This window comes from Mesoplodon bidens, assembly GCF_964165515.1.
Source record: "Mesoplodon bidens genome assembly, chromosome: 7".
Classification (NCBI taxonomy): domain Eukaryota; kingdom Metazoa; phylum Chordata; class Mammalia; order Artiodactyla; family Ziphiidae; genus Mesoplodon; species Mesoplodon bidens.
The window spans coordinates 90078118-90100355 of NC_138164.1; the positions used below are offsets into that span (position 1 = coordinate 90078118).

General features: G+C 39.3%; 1 long non-coding RNA gene across 3 annotated transcripts in view; it reads right to left on the reverse strand.

Annotated features, from left to right (window-relative positions):
- The window catches only part of LOC308619795, a 205725-nt gene that overhangs the window by 109175 nt on the left and 74312 nt on the right, over positions 1–22238 (reverse strand). For all 3 annotated transcript variants that reach the window (XR_014016230.1, XR_014016231.1, XR_014016232.1), the window contains exon 2: positions 8270–8515. This is a non-coding gene — a long non-coding RNA (uncharacterized lncRNA). The remainder of the gene's footprint in view (positions 1–8269; positions 8516–22238) is intronic.

The following is a 22238-nucleotide window of genomic DNA, read 5'->3' on the forward strand; positions in this document are numbered from 1 at the left end:
TTTATGGTTGTTCGTTATATCACCCTAACATAAAGTAATTTAACTTCGGTGGGATAATTAGGGTACTTCTAATCTAACTGATAGTCTGAATGAAATGAGATTTTCAGAGGGAGATTTGTGTATCAGGAGACTGGTGACCTCTGGCCCCAATTTTCACACAATGTATTTATCTGACAGCCCGACTTCCCAGGCGTACTGAATCCGTACATTTCCAAGCCTGTGTGTTATAGAACACACCCACAAATGAGATTACTTTATTTATAATGAGATTTCCATGGGCTCAAGGAGGTAGATCATAATATTTTAACTGAGGCCTTCAGACTGACGGAGAAACTGTATGTCAACAGAGCCCCCTGAGGTGCCTGCCTGACTGGGACAGCCCAGGGCCACCCCAGCAGGGCAAACCTCGTGCTGGGAGGGCCACAGCAAGGCGGTCTTCACCTGCCCCTTGGAGAAGATGCAGAAAGATTCTGCTCAGTAAGCCTGAGATAGGGGACCAAGGAAGGATATCTGGAAAGCGGAAGCAATAGAGGCCGGCAGGGTCAGGCCAGCATCCTGAGCAAGCAGGCAGCTGACAGACCTACCGCCTGCTCCCCAGTCCCCCAGACACACCCCCGGGGGCCGACCCACTCACTGTCCTCCACGCTGGCTCCAAACCTTACCACTAGAGTCACGCTTTTACACCTGTCATCAGAGGCAGGATGCCAGCTCTTAGGAAAATATGCCCATTTTTCATTCCCATTTTTCATTCATTGAGTACCCACAGATAGCAAGCACTAGTCAGACTCACAACAGATGAAGTCTCTCTTTCCAGGCTATTTACATCCTTCTGGTTGTGTTGCTCAAGCCTCCTTAGTAAATTCCTTTAAATTCCCTTTAGAATTTAATTTGAGAGAAAAAAGTTTGTTTTTCTGGAAGAAATAATATGTTTTCTTTTATCAGATAATGAGAACTATGCAGCTCATCTGGTTCCCCTTGTTTTCTTGGGTGCCAGGAAGCTCAGAGGTTAATGATATACTCAATCGTAGAAGCAGGTTGATGTTTTGTGTCTTTTTCTTTCTTATTTTCTATTTTTCTTATTTTTCTATTTCTAGTGAAAAAGATCTATTTAATGCTTTTTATTTGTTAAGGTATTTCGGTATTTCAATACTCCTTTGGAAAGGAGTACTTTATTAAATATATTTATTAAAACATTAAAAAATAAACAAAGACAGAAGCATTGACTTAAAAAAGCCCACTGTTAAAAATCCTTTAGTATTTACTAAGTACCTATCGGTAGCAAACACTGGCTGAGCATGTAGCATGGGCCCTTTTCTAAGCACTTTGTACCTCACAGCAGCCTTTGCGGTAAGTAGTATTATCCCCACTCCAGAGAGGAAAGAATGAAGAACAGAGGCCTAAGTAGGTTGCCTGAGATTATGCAATCAGTAAGGAGTAGAACCAGGATCAAAACCTGGGCAGTCTGGTACCAACAGCTGCCCTCTTAACCATTGCTTCTCAGCATATACAACTTACTGCACTGGGCAAAGGAAAATGTACAGTATACGTACTGGACGCCTCTACCAGGCTGCCTCATCGCCTCTGGTGCCCCATTTTGTATTCCAGCCATCGCTACAGCGACCGGCCATGCTGGTGCTCAGGGGTGACCTGGCAGCACCTTGCCTGGACAGCGCGCAGAGTCTCTCGCTTTCTGCCCTAAGGTTGCAGAAATCTGCTCAGTGGTTCTGACACATGCACACACTTGGAAGAGGGAGGGACCTAACACCCCATGGGGCAAACCTTGACCAGTGAGGGACGGAGCCAGTGGATAAATGCTCCTATTTCTGTCCTGTGGGCAGAGAATTCTGAGGCCCATTCTACACAGCTCCTCGGGATCCCAGTGGAATATAGCTGCTGTTGCCCACCCTGCTGATCAGCTCAGTAACGCTGGGTTGGCCTTCCTTCTAGTTCACTCCTCCTAGGTCCCACTCTTCCTCCTTGGGATCCATTTCTAATAAAACAAACTACCTGTAAGCAAGAGCTTATCTCAGCTCTGCTTTGTGGGGAAACCAAGGCTAAAACATTACAGTTCATAGCTTGAGGAGTTCAGATTAGGGTGACAGGTCATTACAACAGGAAAAACTCAGTAACGATGCATTAACAAACAACCCATGATGAAGCAGCCACAAGAGTGACTTGAACTGTAAAAGTACAAGAGCACGGAGAAGTGAAATAAGCAGGGAACTACAATAAAGTTTTCTTGGAGCGCAGACACACATTCATTTACATGTCGTCTATGGCTGCTTTCCTACCACAACAGCAGAGCCTCGTAGTCGCTACAGAGACCCACGGCCCACCAAGCCAAAAATATTTCATATCTGGCCGTTTACTGAAAAGTGTGCGGACCTCTGATACAGAAAAGCCAGGATCCTATGGGGATACAGAGAATGGGCACACATCCTATTTCTGAGGGTAGCTGGGAGGGTTGGACTGTTGAAGAACAGGAGCAGGGGCATTCCAGGTAGAGGCAACAGCTGAACAAAGGCACAGCGTCAGCACGCTGCTGGCGAGGGACCACGGGTGGTTTACCACCGCAGGAGAGAAAGGGACCATGAGAGGAGTGCTGGGACATGAGGCTCAGGCAGAGATTTAAGGTCTCTGCTGCTCGGTTATTTCTCTCATTTTAGGATATTTCCTTCAATAGCCAAATATACTGTAACAAAGAGTAACTCCAGAGCTGGCTGTGTGCCTTCCACTGAACGGAGTTTATGGGGAGTTCGGGACAATTCCGTTCTTTTGATGAACAGCGGGAGCCTGTCTCACAAAGCAGCCCTCTTTGCACCTGGGCATCCCTGACATTAAAGGCCCACTGCCCTGCCCTCCTCGGGGGGAATGCCTCAGGATGCGTCAGCTCAGCCCTCCTGCCCCTCTCACTGCTAAACCACACAGAGCTGACATGTCACCATGACGGTCAGCCCCAGCTGAGCGCTCTGACCTGTCTCCCTGCAGGCCTGCCTTTTGGTTTCCTGGAACGAGGATGCAGTAAGAGGCGGCAGGAAAAGTCATGGGGGACTGAGACCTGTCCCACGGCTCCGAGAGGTAGTGCTTCTTTGTGCCACTGGGAAAGGAAAAACCCTGGATCAGGATGGTCTGAGGATGCGTTATTTTGTTCAGTTCTTTCAGGAATATGTACTGAGGAAGGACAAAATACATGCCAGGCAGGGCAGCTTTTCAGGATTCAAAAGAATGATGAAGGCCCTCTCCTGCCCTCAAGGGGCTCACAGTCTAACTGGGGAGGTGGACGTGCTATTCCACAGCAGGGAGAGGCTGCCAGCTCCCCTCTGATGGGCGTGTAGCCCTGAGAGGTAAAGCGTGGAGGATATTAGAAGCTCAGTAAACATCCTAAAAGAATCTGCTTTAATGATTATTTTGGAATGAACTACAGTTACCACACCAACTGCTGACATGAAAGTACATGCATAAAGTACTGAAGAATACTCCAAAGTGGTTTATTCCCCCTCAAGAGATTTTCCTGACAATACTTATCTATACCGGTTGGGTGAACCATTTTTGAATAAGCAGTGCAAAGGTGAATTTCAGTCCCAAAAGGACAGACTTAAAGATAATTTGGAAAACAAACTGGTAATGCCAAGCCGCTGGCATTTAGATACCCATTTCCGTTGTTTCAGATTTGGCTTAGAGGGAAATGTTGAAAACCAACGTTGATTTTTTTCAGAAAGAAAAAAGAGTTAACATTCACTACGTATGGACATTTTGTCAGGCACTGCTATGGCTTCATACGTTTTATCTCATTTAATCTCCCCAGGAATCCTCGAGGTCGATTTTAGTATTATTACTGTCTCCACGTTACAGATGAGGCAACTAAGTCTTAAACAGACTAAATAACTTGTCCCCCAGCCATCATTGGAGGAGGCAGATGTCACCTGACAGTTTATCCACAGGGGCCAGACCCTTAACTACCACACCAACTGTCTCCCCTTACTGACTAGTCCCCAGTTCCTGCCTGGGACATCTTTTTTTCAGCAGTTTGGCCCAGAACAGATCTCAGGATAAGTTCCTTCTTTGTGATAAGCAGGGCCCACGATCTCTGACAGCTGTTCCCCGCTCTTCATCATCATCTGAAACAATCAGTAAGCATTAGAGAGTACTTTTCCCTTTACAAAGGTGATAATTAGATAACAAGCTGAGATTAAAGTAATTACAGTTAGACAGCTGGCAAGGCAGCACAGTCATGTTGAAATATTGTTGGTACTTCAGCATCTGGTTCTAATAACAGCATAGGCTAAAGGATTTTACATTCATTACAGAACATAATTTAATATAAACATATTTAATTACAATTGATGAGCGATAAACTGTTCAAGAATGACTTAACCCCTTCCGCGTGTCAAAGTGATGGGAACTTCGGGCAGTCCGTGGCCTCTTCTGCTGTCTTTCTCTCCCTCCCCTGCCACGCCCTCCATTACTCCCTGGTTCCCTCTCCCGGAGAAACCCCCCCCAAAGAGGGAATCTTTTAGACAAGGATGTTGCTCATTGATGATCCCATGGTGTTTGGTACCTGTACAGTGCCACCTATCCTTAGAAAGCCAAGTGGAAGGAGGCAAGTGTGCAAGCCAGGCTGGGATGCATTGCTTCCACCTGACCAGCTGCCTTCCTCACATTGGCTCACACTGGTGAAATGAGGCTGCCTCTCCCTGGCTGGTTTTCCCAGTGTCCTCACACCTCTATGTGGTGCTGGCTTGCCTTTTGACAGTCAGTGAGCCACCTATTAAACAATCCTCAGATCTCTTAGAAAACGTATAAAGGTAAACTCATTTTCTGTCATGATCCGGAAGTCCCTGACCACAATAGTTAGGGTATTTTCACAGTTTTGGAGTCAATGTGTAATACCTGGAGGCCTCTACATGAAACAGGACACTATTCTGGCAGAAATTCTTCCTTACATGCTGCCAACCCCCATCCCTACCCCCACAATTGGCAGAAGCAGACCTTGGATGAAACGGTTTACAACAAACTGAGACCACACAGACACAACCTCCACTGGATAAAGGACTCAATCATTATCTGCACATTGTCTTTCTAGAAGCCCCATTTACAAATGGAAGACTTCAAAAGTCACAAAAGCCATGTTGTGGACGGCATGCATGTCTGTGTTCTCCCCAGATCATATATTGAAACCCTACCCTTTGATGGAATGGTATTAGGAGGTAGAGCCTTTGGGAGGTAATCAGATTTAGAAGAGGTCATGAGGGTGGCTCAATCTCTCTTCCCTTGGTCATGTGAGGATACAGCAAGAAGGCGGCTGTCTGCAAACCAAGAAGAGGGCCCTCCCCAGAACTCAACCATGCTGGTACCCTGATCTGGGCTTCCCAGCTTCCAGAATGGTGAGAAGTAAATTTCTATTGTTTAAACCACCAGTTTACAGTGGTTTACAGTTTACAGTTTAAATTTCTATTATAGCAGCCCAAACTGACCAAGACACACCACTAGGTCTCAACTGCAATACAATTGAGAGTCAATCCAAAGAAATTACAAGGCTGATCCTTCCTTAGAAAAGAGTAAGTAGCCCTGGAGCGAATTGGGAAAATTCACTGTCAAGTTTCCCTATGACAAATGATGTGAAATTACAAATAGCCTCAAATACTGTTTTTACCTCCTGCTGTGGATTTCAAAGTATAAAGCACACATTCTCCTAAAAGCTATCATGAGTGCTGAAAAAGATGGTTTATTATTCATAAGTAAGCAAGTACAAGCTACTTCTAGAGGAATCACTGACAGGTGCATAAAAAGTAAAATTAGTGTGACAATTCAGGGCCACATAGCATCCAAGAGAACGAGGTACTCTTCAAGTGAAGGCATATCCTTTCGAAGAAAAAAAGAATTAAATTTCCCTCACATAGTAAATATGCAATGCGAGTGAGAACCATAAGGTACTTCTTTTAGGTGAAGTGCTCCTGCAGAAACGAGGAAGGGACAGGAAGGGAAAGTAGCCAATAAAGCATTTGCTATTCAAACAGTTACCACTGTCATCAACATTAAAAGCCTGTGTGTGTCAAAGGACACTAGCAAGAAAATGAAAAAACCTACAGAATGGGAGAAAGTATTTGTCTTCCTCTCCCTTTCCCTTCATCCTACCCAGTGACGTGAGGATCTTTTCTTGCACCTTTGCTTGTATGAACTCTTCTGCCAGCTTTCAGTAGGTATTCTGTGAGAATTGTTCCACATGTAGATGTATTTTTGATTTATTTGTGGGAGGGAGTGAGCTCCACATCCCTCTACTCCACCATCTTGATCTCCAGGGGAAAGTATTTGTAAATCATATTATATGAAAAGGGTCTAGTATCCAGAATATATAAAGAACTCTTACAACCTAACAATAAAAATACAAATAACCCAGTTGAAAAATGGAGAAAGGATTTGAATAGGTATGTTTCCAAAGAAGATGTACCAAAGACCAATAAGCATGTGAAAAGATGCTCAACATCATTAGTCATCAGGCAAATGCAAATGAAACTCAAAATGAGATACCACTTCATACACACCAGGATGACTATAAGCAAAAAAGGTAAATAATTACAAGTGTTAGCAAGGATGTGGAGAAACTGAAATCCTCATACATGGTTGGTGGGAATATAAATGGCACAATCACTGTGGAAGACAGCTTGATGGTTACTCAGAAAGTTAAATATAAAGTTACCATGTGACTCAAGCAATTCCATTCTAGGTACATACCCAAAAGAACTGAGAACATGTCCACACAAAAACTTGTATACAAATATTCATAGCAGCATTACTCATAATAGCCAAAAAGTGGGAACAACCCAAATGTCCATCAAATGACAAATGAATAAACAAAATATGGCTTATCCATACAACAGAATAGTATTTGGCCATAAAAAAAAACAAGCTTGATGCAAGCTGCAACGTGGACCAACCCTGAAAACATCATGCTGACTGAAAGAAGCCAGACACAAAAGATTATATATACTATGATTCCATTTATACGAAATGTCCAGAATTGACACATCTATAGCGATAGAAAGGTTGCCAGAGGATGGGAGGAGAGGGGAACTGAATGACTATGAACATGTAGGGGGCTTCTTTTGAGGGGTGATAGAAATGTTCTGGAATTAAGTAGTGGTGATGGCTACACAACGTTGTGAATATACTAAAAACCACCGAATTGTACACTTCAAATGGTTAAAATAGTAGGTTTTGTGTTATGTAAATTTTATCTCAATTTTTTAAAGCTTCCACTCTGGGAACTGGAGCCTAATCCCACTAGGGAAGGCTGGGAGCCTGTATACAGTGTGCAGCTCAGAGTTATCTCATCCAAGAGATAAGGAAGCTGGGGTATTCATACACTAACTCCCATCAGTCAGTGACTGAAGGTTGCTTTTGGGGAACACTGATTCCTTGCACTTCTGGCCTGCCGGCCAAAGGGGCTCTGGTGGCCAGAGAAAGTCCTTAGGCAAAGAAATGCTAGTGCTGACAGTGGACGGTCAGACCAGTGTGCCCTGAAAGTTACAGGCAAGGAGGTTTGGGCAGTGGACCAACAATCTGCTACTCTCTCATCAAGTTGTTTTAGGATTAAACAAGAAAGGCTGTGTAAAGGCTTTACAGTGCCAAACAAAGAGAGAGCTCTCAATAAATGCAAGTTATTTTTACAAAAGATGCAACAGGTTAAATAATTTATCCAAACTGCACAGTTAATGCAAGGTGGAGCTGGGATTTACGCAGATCTCTCTATGCAGCTCAATCTTTCATACAGACAATTATATTAACCAAACATGCAGTAACCAATCTTGCAAACACACCTCCAATGGCAATTGTGTCATCATGGCATTCAGAGGCTATAATAAACATCTTTGCTCTCTCTCCTCCCCCTTATGTGCCCTTGGTGGGGGAAGCAGCTGCTTTTCTCACAAAAAGGCCTTGAGGGCTGAAGTTACTGTCTGCTCAAACTCCAGGGTTTGAATATTACGTAGCTTGTTGTGTAGTTGTTTAATTGAGACTCAAAGCTTGCACAATTGCTGACAATTTAGTGCAAAGGACCAAGATAGACAAACACCTGCAACTGCAGGAACAGCAGGACACTATCCTCACTAACCTGTCGGTCCTGCTGTTCTCCAGAATAATCTGACTTTCGGCTGGCTCAACAAAGGAGGTATACTAGCAGAAACACTAGAGGAATCCCCTGCATTAACTCCCACCAGAGAGCATGCCAGAGGGGTGACATGAGGATGGGGGCTGCAAAACCCACACTTACCTCATCAGGTACTGGTTGATAATCGTGTCTAAGTAGCTGTAGTACACAGCATTGTTCCCATGGCCGTACTGGTCATTGTCCTGCCACCTCGTCTGGATGAGCAAGAAGTACCCATAGGCCTCGTGGTGCTGGCTGCAATCCTCAACTCTCTGATTCTCTGATGATGTAGCCAAGGAACGGACATTCCTAGGAAGCAGCCTCAAAACCCAAAAGGTCGTAGTTGGTAATTGCTGCCTTGGAGAGTACCTTCAAGAAAAAAAGCAATAGAGGATAAGAACGGTCTCCGGAAATCTTGATTTTAGTTTTACAAAAGCAATTGCATTACATTTTGGCCATTGGTTTCAAAAGGAAATTAGAGGGGACTTCCCTCGTGGCGCAGTGGTTAGGAATCTGCCCGCCAATGCATGGGACACGGGTTCCAGCCCTGGTCTGGGAAGATCCCACATGCCACAGAGCAACTAAGCATATGCACCACAACTACTGAGCCCACGAGCCACAACTACTGAAGCCCACACGCCTAGAGCCCATGCTCCACAACAAGAGAAGCCACCGCAATGAGAAGCCTGCACACTGCAACAAAGAGCAGCCGCCGCTCGCCACAACTAGAGAAGAGCCCGTGCACAGCAACAAAGACCCAACACAGCCAAAAATAAATTAATTAAATTTAAAAAAAAGAAGGAAATTCAATTTTTTTTTTTTTTTTGGCTAGGAAATAAATCTTCCCTGATAATCCAGGTCCTTGCCACAAACCTATTTATTTATTTATTTATTTTGGCTGCGTTGGGTCTTTGTTGCTGCGCACGGGCTTTCTCTAGCTGCGGCGAGCGGGGGCTACTCTTCCTTGTGGTGCGCAGGCTTCTCATTGCGGTGGCTCCTCTTGTTGCGGAGCACAGGCTCTAGGCATGTGAGCTTCAGCAGTTGTGGCACGTGGGCTCAGTAGCTGTGGCTCGCGGGCTCTAGAGAGCAGACTCAGTGGTTGTGACGCACAGGCTTAGTTGCTCCGCGGCATGTGGGATCTTCCCGGACCGGGGCACGAACCCGTGTCCCCGGCATCGGCAGGCGGACCCTCAACCACTGCGCCACCAGGGAAGCCCAGGACTCCTTATTTTAAAAGGCTTTGGCACACACTGACAGAAGCAAGTGAAGCCTTTGCTTGGATTTGACTAGTAGGAATTTAAAGTACATTTGTATGGGGGTGCTCTATTCCACAAAGTATTTCAAGGAGGGTACTGTTTCTGACAAAATCTGTAACATCACCAAGGGCATAAAGATAGAGTTTGGGCAACCAGTATAAAGTAAAATGTTTACCAGAAAATATTATCAATTGTGCCTATCAACTATAAGGGTTTTTTCTTTTAAGTGCATTAGTTTTCTTTCAGAACAAAAGTAATGTCCTATGGGAAATGTTTAGATTATGCACCAAGGGGAAAAAAACCCCAACAACCCAACAATACCAACAATGTTAATAAGCTATTAACACTTCTGTGTGCATTATTCCAGTCTTATATTTATATATCTATGTACACATTCTTAAATAGGACCGTACTGCTCATATTGTTTTGTAATCTCCTGTGCTTAACAATATTCTCTAATGTTAAATAGAGAGAGTGTCTAAATATGCTTAAATATTCTCTTATATCACTTGCAGTGCTGGATTCTGTTATATTCCATTATATCGAAGCACCAAAATTTCTCAAATATTCTTTTGCTGCATATTGAGAATTTTGATTCCAAGTTTGTTAAATGGCATTGGAATCTTTGTAAATAAACCTTCGCACACATCCACGATCATTTTCTTAGGATAAATACTTAGAAGCAGAATTGCTGGGTCAAAGGGTAAGTGAGTTGTTAAGGATTTTGATATAAATTAATGCCCTCCAGAAAGGTGGTACCAATTCATACCCTCCACAGCAGTGTACGAGCAGGCCAATTTCCTTGTCAATTTTAAAATGCTTTGTCAATTTGACTGTGTTCTCTCATTTCCATACAAATTTAATGAAATGTGCTAAGTGGAAAGATGACTGGAATGGAATACCAGCTATGATGGAATAACCTGTATCAGAATAACCTCTCTGTCTGAGAACAACTACAGGAGCTAGATGAAACATAAAAGAAGAGCTGTTTGAACATTTGAGGGAAAAAAATCACAGCAGCAGGACTCTACAGTCTGTACCCCCAGGGACAGGGTAACACACTGGCCTCTGCTGTTTCTCATCAGGGCACTTGCCAATTCACCACATGGGGAATAAAGGCTGAAGAGGTAACAGCAACCTAGAGCTTGCAGTGGTCTTGCTGTGTTGGAAGAGTTGACAAAAACTGAAAGGCCAACATCCTAGAGAAAGTGAGCTCAGAGAAGTGAGCCTAATAGGGTAAGTTCCCCTCAAGGACTTTACTGACTCACAAGCTGCACATGCTCAGAGAAAACAAAGAAACCAGCAGAAGCAACTGTACACGACTAAAATCTCAGGAGGAAACAGGAGTCTCATTGCACTGAGAACCCAAAAATGAGCTTTCAGAGCTGCCAAGGAGGAGGGCAAAGACCCCAGACTTTCAGTTTCAAAATACCAGGCCAACCAGGAAAGAGGAACAGAGGAATTTTTTTTAATAAAATAAAATAAAAATAGTCCCACAGACTCACACAGATTTAAAAATAACTATGAATAACATACATCACAGATAAAAGGCCCAACACATAAAGAACTCTAAAACTGAAGGGAGAAAAAGATCAAAAACCCAATAGAAAAATAAGCAAAAGTCACAGACAGACAATTCACAAATAAAGATTTTAAATGACCTTTAAACATATGAAAAGATGGACAACTTCAGTTATAATGGAAATTATAACTGCAAATTATAACTATGCTGAGATACCATTTCTCAATGATTATATTTGGTAAAAATTACAAAGCTTGATAGCACATTCTCTTGACATAGCCATGAGGAAAGAGAGCTTTATACATTGATGGTGGGAATGTCGCCCCACCTTTATGGGAGGAGAATTTGACCATATCTAACAAAACCACAAGTGAGTTTACCTTTTGAATTGCATCTAAGCATTTACCTTGAAGATACACCTTCAAGAATGTAAAAACAAACAAAACAAAACAAAACAAAAACATACGAACAAAGTACATCACTATTTGTGATTGAAAAATACTGGGAAAAAACACACATAGGAGATTGGTTGAATGAGCTATGGTATATTTACACAATGGTATATTATGCAACTGTAAATAAAAACTATAGAAGTGTGATATGGAGTGATTTCCAGGATATATTTGCTGTCAATCAATAAAAGCAAAGTGCAAAAGGGTATATATAGTATGATACGTTTGTGTAAGAAAGAAGAGGAAATAAGATAATATAAATGTATTTATTTGTATTTAAAAAAAAGAAACTCAGGAAGGATGAGCCAGAAACTAATAAGGGTGCATTAAGGTGCATGGGGTGAGAAAGGGGAAGTGACACTCCTCTCAATATAGATTTTTGTGTAATTTTGAGTTTTGGAAGCATGTTAATGCTTTACATACATAAAATAATGATGATGATGAAGACGATGAAGTTAAATTAACAGTGATGGACAGGAAAGAAACCAAAAATGGAATATAAACAAAAACAAATAAGCCTATAATTCAAATGAATAACACTGAAGGGAAAAATAATTACTTTTGAATACAGAGTTTTCATTATATACCCTCAGTTTGAAAACAAAAATCTTTTAACAAGTATTGAACACTGGTTAGTTGGTATGATTTTTTATAGTGGTAGGGTTAGCAATTCTGAAACACTTTCTGTGAATCTAAGCCTGGGCAAGTGAGTAAATATACTGAGGATAATGTGAACCAAGTTTGTCACTTGGAAAAAGGACTTACAAATATGGAAAAGAAAAAGACTAAAATGAACCTTCTGGTGTTAGATTAGATCTGGGAGCATCAATATGAACTCCTCGATTAGATGCAGAGATAGAGATTTCCTAGCCCAGCTGAGCCTAGACATAACGGCACTCCAGTAGAAAATCAGCACACTTAGCGCCCAGATCTTAGTTTGTAAATACCTATCTCCACAAAAAGGAACCAGGGCTCCTTAAAGAAAACAACTGATTCTAATGATGGGACAAATAAAGTAAAAGATGATCCTGGAATATCTTACTGTGCCAGAAAGTAAAGAAATGTTCAAAGAATTATGGGCATGTTAAAAGTTCATGGGAGGGGATTCCCTGGTGGCGCAGTAGTTAAGAATCCGCCTGCCAATGCAGGGCACATGGGTTTGAGCCCTGGTCCGGGAAGATCCCACATGCCCCGGAGCAACTAAGCACGCGAGCCACAACTACTGAAGCCCGCGCGCCTAGAGCCTGTGCTCCACAACAAGAGAAGGTACCGCAGTGAGAAGCCCGCTCACCGCAACAAAGAGTAGCCCCCGCTCACCGCAGCTAGAGAAAGCCCGCACGCAGCAACAAAGACCCAACGCAGCCAAAAATTAATTAATTAATTAAAAAAATTTTTTTAAGTTCATGGAGCCTGCTTGAATGAGTTCCCAATGGCCAAATCTGAAACATTTGAGCATCAAACTTCAAAATGAGATCAATGCATTATAACCTTTTGAATTAAATAAGAATTAAGTCTACCAAATTAATAAAAGGGGTGAAGGAAAGTTATCCCTTACATATAAGTATGCTCAGTAATAAATGTAGAAAGGATAATGGAGTTAGAAAATCATCATTTCGCAAATATCTTAGTAATAATTGATTCAAATATCATAGTAATAATTGATTCAGTCAACAATCATTGACAGATGCTAAGATATACTGGGTACAAGTTTATACTGGGTGAGGAGCAGATTATTTGCACTGTCTCAAAGTATTTCCCCACAAATTATTTACTCACTACAAATTAATAATGGTACATTTATGTTGGCTCATACTGGTAACATAGCTCCTTATCCAAGTTATCAAAGTTAATATCACTAATAATGAAGCAAATGAACATCAAATGCCTCCTGATATGATGGACTGTGAAGGACACTGTATCACTTTTGTGTTATTTCTGCCAACAATGCAATATCTGAATCTAATCATGATGAAACACCAGAGAAACCAAAATTAAAGAACATTCTACAAATAATTGTTCTGTACTCTTCAAAATTATCAAGATCAGGGCTTCCCTGGTGGCGCAGTGGTTGAGAGTATGCCTGCCAATGCAGGGGATACGGGTTCGTGCCCCGGTCCGGGAAGATCCCACATGCCACGGAGCGGCTAGGCCCGTGAGCCATGGCCGATGGGCCTGCGCGTCCAGAGCCTGTGCTCCGCAACGGGAGAGGCCACAACAGTGAGAGGCCCGCATACTGCAAAAAAAAAAAAAAAATCAAGATCATGAAAGACAGATAAAGAAGAATTGTTTCAATTAAAGGAGACCAAACAAACATGACAACTAAATGCAATGTATGATCCTAGATTACACACTAGACTGGGAAAAAGGTGTTGCTAGAAGGGACATTATTGGAATAATTGATAAAATTGTAATTTAGACTGTAGATCAGGTAACAGTATTGTATCAATATTAAACTTTCTAATTTTGAAGTTGTACTTTAGTTGTGTAAGAGAAATTCCTTGTTCTTAGTAGATACAAACTGAAGAATTTAGGAATAAAGAAGGATGACATCTGCAACATCTTGCCAAATGGTTCAGAAAGAAATAATGTGTATGTGTTGGGTGGGTGGGGGGATAATATATGTGCATGGAGGGGAAGATGATAAAGTAAATGAGGACAAAAATATAAAAAATTGGTGAATCTAGTTAGAAGATATACAGTAATGCTTTCTGCTATTCCTACAAGTTTTCTGTAAATTCGAAGTTATAAAAAAATCAAAAGTTACCCTGAAAAGCTATCACTAATATGTTCAAAAAACAGATTAAAAAATTTGATAATTTTACCAGAGCATTGGAATCTATGAAATACAATCATTATATTATGAATTCAATAGATCAGTTACACAATAGACTACTTACAGAAGGGAGAACTAATTAACTGGAAGAAAAATCAGTCTAAATATTTAGATTGAAGCACAAACAGATAGAAGGCTTTAAAATACAAAACAAACATAAGCAACAGACAGGACACTACTTTTTTTAAAAGTAGGAAAGAGAGAGATAATGGGTAATAAGCAATATTTAAAGAAATATTGGCAGAAATTTTCCCCAAACTGAAAGAAATGAAGCCACAGATTCAAGAATCATTATGAACACAAGCTGCATAAATTAAAGAAAACCAAACATAACAAAACTGCTGAAAACAAAGACAAAGACAATCTTAAATACAGGAAAAAAAAAAAGACACTTTACCTTCAAAGCAACAACAATATGACTTATTCAATGGAAACAATAAAAAAGACAAAGGAGTGGCACCTTTAAAATTCTTAAAGTAAATGATTGCAGAGCTAGAATTCTACACCCAGAGAAAACATCCTTCAAAAATGAAAGCAAAATAAATAGTCATTTTAACAAAAACTGAAAGAATTTATCCCAAACAGACCTACACTAGGAAATGCTGAAGGGCACTCTTCAGATAGGAGGAAAATGACCCTCAATGAAAGCATATTAATGCAGAAGAGAATAAAGAGCAATGGAAAGAGTAGATAGATGGGTAAATTTAAATTAATAATGACTGCTTAAAACAATATTAATAATATCTTGTGGCATTTAAAATACATAGAGAATTAAACTATCCCAGAACAGTAGCAAAAGAGATAGGAGGGTAAATTCAGTTATAGTGTTATAAGACCTTTTCTTTTTTTAGTAGGTGATAACAATCCTAATTTAAGGTTGAATATAAGTCAAGGAAGCATGATAGGATAATCAGAAAAATATTAGAAAAAGAATATTTAATTAACAAAGGGAAAACTAAACAATAAAGATACTTTTCAAATCCAAAAGAAGATAATATGTCAGGTGAAAGGACCAAAAAATAGATGAAACAAACAAAAAACAAACAGTATAGTGGATTTGAATAAAACAGCAATAATTACATGAATTATAAAAAACTACTCCAAATAATAGGCATAGACTGTCAGAATGGATTTTTTTAAAACCCAACCACATGTTATTTATAATAGACACCTTAAATATAAGGACACAGAAAAGTTGGTAGTAAAATGATGGAAAACATACAAACATAAACAAGAAAAAAGGCTGGTGTAGATATACTAATGACAGACAAAACAGATTTTAAGGCAAGAAGTATTACTACGTATAAAAGAGAAACTTTCAGTAAAGATAAAAATGTCAATTCAACAAAGATTTCATAACACAGACTCAAATATAGTAAAAACTAACAAAACTAAAGGAGTAATAAACCAATTCCCAATTGCAATGAACAGCTCTAACACACCTCTCTCAACAGCTCAAAGAAGAAGCAGAAAATAATCTATAGAAAATTAGAACAACATGATTAAAAACTTAACACAGGACCCACTTGATTGTAGAATACACATTATTGGGTTTTTTAAAATAAATTTATTTATTTTATTTATTTTTGGCTGTGTTGGGTCTTCGTTGCTGCACATGGGCTTTCTCTAGTTGAGGTGACCAGGGCCTACCCTTTGTTGTGGTGCATGGGCCTCTCATTGCGGCGGCTTCTCCTGTTGTGGAGCACAGGCTCCAGGCACACGGCCTTCAGCAGTTGTGACTCACAGGCTCTAGAGCGCAGGCTCAGCAGTCATGGCGCATGGGCTTAGTTGTTCCACGGCACGTGGGATCTTCCCGGACCAGGGCTCAAGCCCGTGTCCTCTGCATTGGCAGGCGGATTCTCAACCACTACACCACCAGGGAAGCCCAAATACACATTATTTTTAGGTACATATAGAAGTTACCAAAATAAAGCATATACTGGGTCATAAAACAAATCTCAAGAAATTTTAAAGAATTAAAATCAGAGTCTATTCTCTGACCACAGTGGAATTAATCTAAAACTCAATAACAATAACTACAACAAAAACACAATTTTAAAACTCCCCAAAAGCCTGAAAATCAATTAATAAAGTTAAATAAGAAATCACAATGGAAAATAAGAAAACATTTTCAATAGAACAGTAATAAAAATATGACATATAAAAACTTGTGGGATATACCTAACTTGAAGTTAGAGAAAATACAATAGTTAAATGAAAATCTAAGGATGAAAATGAATGATCTAAGGATCCATCTCAACAAGCTTGAAAAAGAGCAGCAAATTAAACTAAAAGAAAGGATCTGAGAGCAATAATGAAGATAAGGACAAAAATCAATAAAATAGACAAAAATAAATAATAGAGGAGAAGTCAGTAAATTTTTTCTATAAAGGGACAAATGGTAAATATTTTAAATTTTGTGGGCCATAAGATATGTCACAACTACTCAACTCTGCCACTGTAATGCAAAAACAGGCATAGACAATACATAAATGAATGGAAATAGCTGTGTTACAATAAAACTATATTTACAAAAACAGGTAATGGGTTAGATTTGACCCATGAGCCATACTTTGTCAATCCCTACAGTAGAAAATACAATAAAGCCAATAGTTTTTTCTTTGAGAAAATAAAACAAAATAAAATTCATAAAAACCCCAGTAAGACTGTAGAAAGAAAAGAGGGGACAAATTATCAACATAAGAAAGGAAAAAGGGACATCACTACAGATAACAGAGGTATTAAAACGATAAGATGTTATAAATAACTTTAGACCAATAAATTTGATAATTTAGATGAAATGGACAAATTCATATTTAAAAATGCTAACTTACCAAAACTGACAAAAGAAGAAACAGAAAATTCAAATAGTCCTATATCCATTAAAATGTGAATCTGTAATTAAAGCCTGTCCACAAAGAAAACTTCAGGATCAAATGGCTTCATCAGTAAATTCTTTAAACATTTCATGAACTATCACCAATCTTATACAAATTATTCCAAAGAACAAATAAAGTGAAGTCATTTCTTTTTTTCTTTTTTTTTTTTTCAGTACACGGGCCTCTCACTGTTGTGGCCTTTCCCGTTGCGGAGCACAGGCTCCGGACGCCCAGGCTTAGCAGCCATGGCTCACGGGCCCAGCCGCTCTGCAGCATGTGGGATCTTCCCGGACGGGGGCACGAACCCATGTCCCCTGCATCGGCAGGCAGACTCTCAACCACTGTGCCACCAGAGAAGCCCTGCAGTCATTTCTGAACACATTTTATGAGGCCTGTACAGCCTTGATACTAAAACTTATCAATAAAGAAAAAGTATTACAAGAAAGGAAGAGTATAAAGCCAATCTCTCTTATAAACATAGATGCAATAATTTGGCAAAATCAAATTAAATATTGGCAGATCAAAGCCAGTGATATATAAAAAAAATAGGCCTCAACCAACTTAATTTATAACACTAATACTAAGCTGGTTTAAAACTTGAAAGTCCATCAATATAATTTACCCCCATTAACTAAATAAATAAGGAAAGTTATATAGTCATTTAATATATAAAAAAAAGCATTTGATAAAATTCAATGCCCATTTGTGGTGTTTAAAAATCCTAACAAAGTAAGAATAAAAGGAACTGCCTTAACTAATAAAGAATATCTTTTTTTTTAATCTGCATTAAATATATTAATGGTAAAATAGTGAAAGCTTTTCCACTGAAATTGGGAATGAAATCAGGATGTCTGCAATCACTTCTATTAAACACTGTACTGTGGCCCAAGGAAAATAAACTTGTTTTTAATTTTAAGAAAAAAATCACCATTGTTCACAAATGCTATGAGTATATGCCTAAAATATTCAAAATAATCTACAAATAAATTATTAAGGATTAAAAAGTGAATTTAGCAAAGTCCCTTAAAAATCATACTTAAAAATCAATTGTATTCATAGATACTAACACTAAACAATTGGAAAATGAAATTTTAAAACAATATCATTTACTTTAGTAAAACATAAGCTACCTAAGAATATCTAGCATCAAAAACACCAGATACCTAGGAACAAAACTAGTCAAAAATGTGCAAGACCTGTACACTGAAAACTACAAAACACTGCTAAGAGAAATTAAGAATGACATAAATGGAGGGATATACCGTATCCGTGTACTGGAAGACTAAGTACTGGGAGGATATCAGTTCTTCCCAATTGATCTAAGTTCAAGGCAATAAAAACCCCAGCTGGCTTTTCTATGAAATCTAATAAATTGATCATACATTTTACATGTAACTGTAAAAGACTTAGAATAGTCAAAACAAACATGAAAAAGAATAAAGTTGAAGAATTTACATTACCAAATATTAAGATATATTATAAAGTATAGGGTAATTAAAACAGTGGTATTGGCACAGGATAGACAAATATATTGATGAAACAGGGTCTAGGAAACAGGCCACTCATATAAGACCATGCAATTTATGAAAAATGTGCCACTGGAATGCAATGGGGGAAAGGATAATATTTTTAATAATTTATATTTTTTAATGAAACTTTATCCCACCTCAAAACATGCACACAATTCAATTCTACATGAATTATAGAACTAAATGTAAAAGGAAAAACAATAAAGTTTCTAGAAAGTAATACAGACTATATTTTTAGCATTGGGGTAAGCAAAATAATCCCTTATACGGGATACAAAAATCTCTTATTATAAAAGATTAATAGGGCTTCCCTGGTGGCGCAGTGGTTGAGAGTCCCCTGCTGATGCAGGGGACACGGGTTCGTGCCCCGGTCCGGGAAGATCCCACATGCTGCGGAGCGGCTGGGCCCGTGAGCCATGGCCGCTGAGCCTGCACGTCCGGTGCCTGTGCTCCGCAACGGGAGAGGCCACAACAGTGGGAGGCCTGCGTACCGCAGAAAAAAAAAAAAAAAAGAGAGACGTTTCTTAACTTATACATCTTTACTTGAAACTTTCCCAAGGAATCAACCTTCATCGTCTGCACCTCTTGGTAACACACAGGCTAAAATTCATCCACTTGAGCAAATACAAAAATCTCAAAATAGAAGAGTGCTCTGCATGGTACTGAGTACCAGCTGGCACTTTGACTGACCACTAAGAGAAAGCAGGGGGAAGTCATTTCTTAAAACAACTTTAAAGAACTATGTCATTAAGCAGCAAAGCACACTGGCATAATCCAAAGGAAATCAATTTTGACAACTGCTTCACAAATATTCAGACTTTACAAATAATATTAAGGGCATTCTAAATCCTTTGGGAATGTGTCTTGACTCCACAGAGGAAGTTGCCACAAATGGACACTTTCCTGAAGTGTAAATGTGTGGGAGAGGAGGAGCCTGCCGTGCAAAGAAATTCTCAGGAAGCTGTGAAGATATTAGCTATTTTACTCAATTTATTCCAAGCTGAAACATAATAGTACATTATAAATCTGTTTTGATTGTACTTAATCTAATGAAAAAATGTTCATCTTTTTGATAAGTGCTCATTAGTCATTTTTTTCTGACATAAACAGACAAGAAAGATGTTCTTCTGCTGCATTTAAAACACAACTCAACTAATTACAGTGCAATGACTCAAAGAACAAAATCAATGTGCTGAAGTTTCTCACTTGAACTGTCTTTATAGTTGAATTAAAAATCTAACCAAAAAAATTTTAAAGGGCCCTAGCAGTGTGTTTTATATTTAGGTTGAATAACGTTTAAGTAAACAAAGGCTAAATTTTAGCACATTATATACATTTTAATATTTTCTGTCAATTGCTCTCTAAGAATAGTTGCTGAATTTACCAACAAAGGGGTATGTGTTGGGGGCGGGGTGCTCTCTGTTTTGGAAGTGTTGATAAATTTGCATAAGCAATTCATTCTGTTTCATTCATCCCGGTCCCTTGGAGACCAAAAGCCAACGTGTAGATAATACCTGGTCAGGGTTGGAGCCAGTCAAGGGCCAGGGAATAGCATGAAGCTAAGTGATCATATAAGAATCAAGCCTATTTACAGCTCAGGCTTATGCCCAGGACTTTTAGAAATATCAGATGTTTTGGGCTTTTTGGAATCACAGAGTATTAATCTGCTGAAATATTATCTTGAATGAGTCTAACAGAATTAATGCCGTTTCCTAAAATGCTTAATTTATGCTCCAGGAAGTATTTTAACTAATCTTGACACTTTGGGTATCTTATAGCTGGCTATGACTCAAATAATCATTTAATTGATTTTTTATAATTGATTTTTTATTATAAAATATATTAACCTGAAACTAGAAACTTTAGAAATTATTTTAGCTCTATGACATATTAATTATGCATATTGTATGCAAATTCCCAGGCAAAACATCACAAAGAGCAGTAAGTAAAATGAATTACTTAAATATGTTACTTCTTCCTACCCTCTCTATGAAGTCAGTATTTAAACGAATATATGCAACTTTTTAAAGACTCATTTGAATGAACAAACAAAGCAAGAGAACAGTCTAGCACTGAACTCATTCAGTGGATGGTTGTCAGAGCCACCTTCCTGAATGATTTTGCTGGCATTTTATAGTCTTTAGACATTGGGTACTAAGAAAAAACACACATCTTGTGTCCAGCAGGAAGTCAAATTGCTCTAATCTTTGTTAAGAAAATGGCTATCCCTCATTAACAAAGCTGTGAACACAGTATAACCATCTTGAAGCAAAAATGCATAGCTTGGAGGTCAAGAATTCAGGGTGGAAAAACCAGGATTCAAGTCCCAACTCCACCACTTGCTCTTCAAGGGAACCTGGACAAGATTCTTCACTTCTCTAAGATTCATAAATGAGTAGATTTTGGGGGAAAGAACACCCACATTGCTGTTATGAACATTACATTCAATAAGATGACAGGTGGAAAGCACTTAGCACAGGACCAGACATAACATCAGAATTCAAAATTTAGCTGAGATTAATGAACCACCAATAGGACTTGAGTCTCAGGGACCTTTCTAGGAGTGAGGAGCCACCTTTCTTCCCTTTCATCCTGTGTCATTTTCAATACTCCAGCATTGTCTGGAATGAAAAGGCAGACCATTTCCCTATATCACACTAACTGGTTGATTTCAGGCATCAAACCTACAACCTTGACCTTGTTATTATCATCCCAGCAGAACCAGCTCTCTTTATTAGACCTCACTTCAAGGTGTCAGCATGTAAGAGAAACGCAGTACATGGTGCATTTGGTCATTATGGGTCACCACACCTTTTCTGTAATTCTACTTTTGGATTTATACTTCCATTCATACTATTTGGCACAAAGGGAATGTTTACCAACTTATTAAGTAATGGAATGGGCCATATTCACTTTACTCTGACTTTATCTAAAGCAAATAAAACCATCAGTGTTTCTCAACCCTGTACATGCTTATCAAGGCTGACTCGAGTACCTCATTCCTCCCCATTAATATAAAAAGTTAATAGTCAACTGTTATTGAATGCTTACTAAATTCCAAGAACTTTATGAAACTCTTTCATGGACTATCTCATTTAATTCTCAAACAATCCTAGACAGTAGGTACTGACATCCTTACATTAGGAAAGTGAGACTCAGAGAGGTTAAGCAACTTATTGAAGGCCATGCAGCTAGTAAGTGACGGAACCAGGATTCAAATTCAAGTTGGTATGACTCCAAAGTTCACGATCTTTATCACAAAACTGTAACACCAGAAAGAAGTCACAGAGATTATCAGCAAACACATCCAGGGGCATTCACATCAGTAAAAACTAATTGCAGTGAGGTCAGAATTCGACACCAATTAAGTGTTATTCTTTTCACTTTGGGGTCATCTGGACACTGCTTAGCAAGTTCATTCTGTCATTTATTTCTGTATGTATTTACTGAACAACCACTATGTGCTGGGCACTGTGCCAGGTGAAAAATGAAAACAACATATTTCCTAACCTGGATTTTCAGTTACTTCTCCCAGGCCTCATCCAAAAGTGCAGGGACATCCACTAGGAGTCCTTTCCTCAACTGCCATGCTTTGGACAAAAACAGTGGACTTGAAAATAG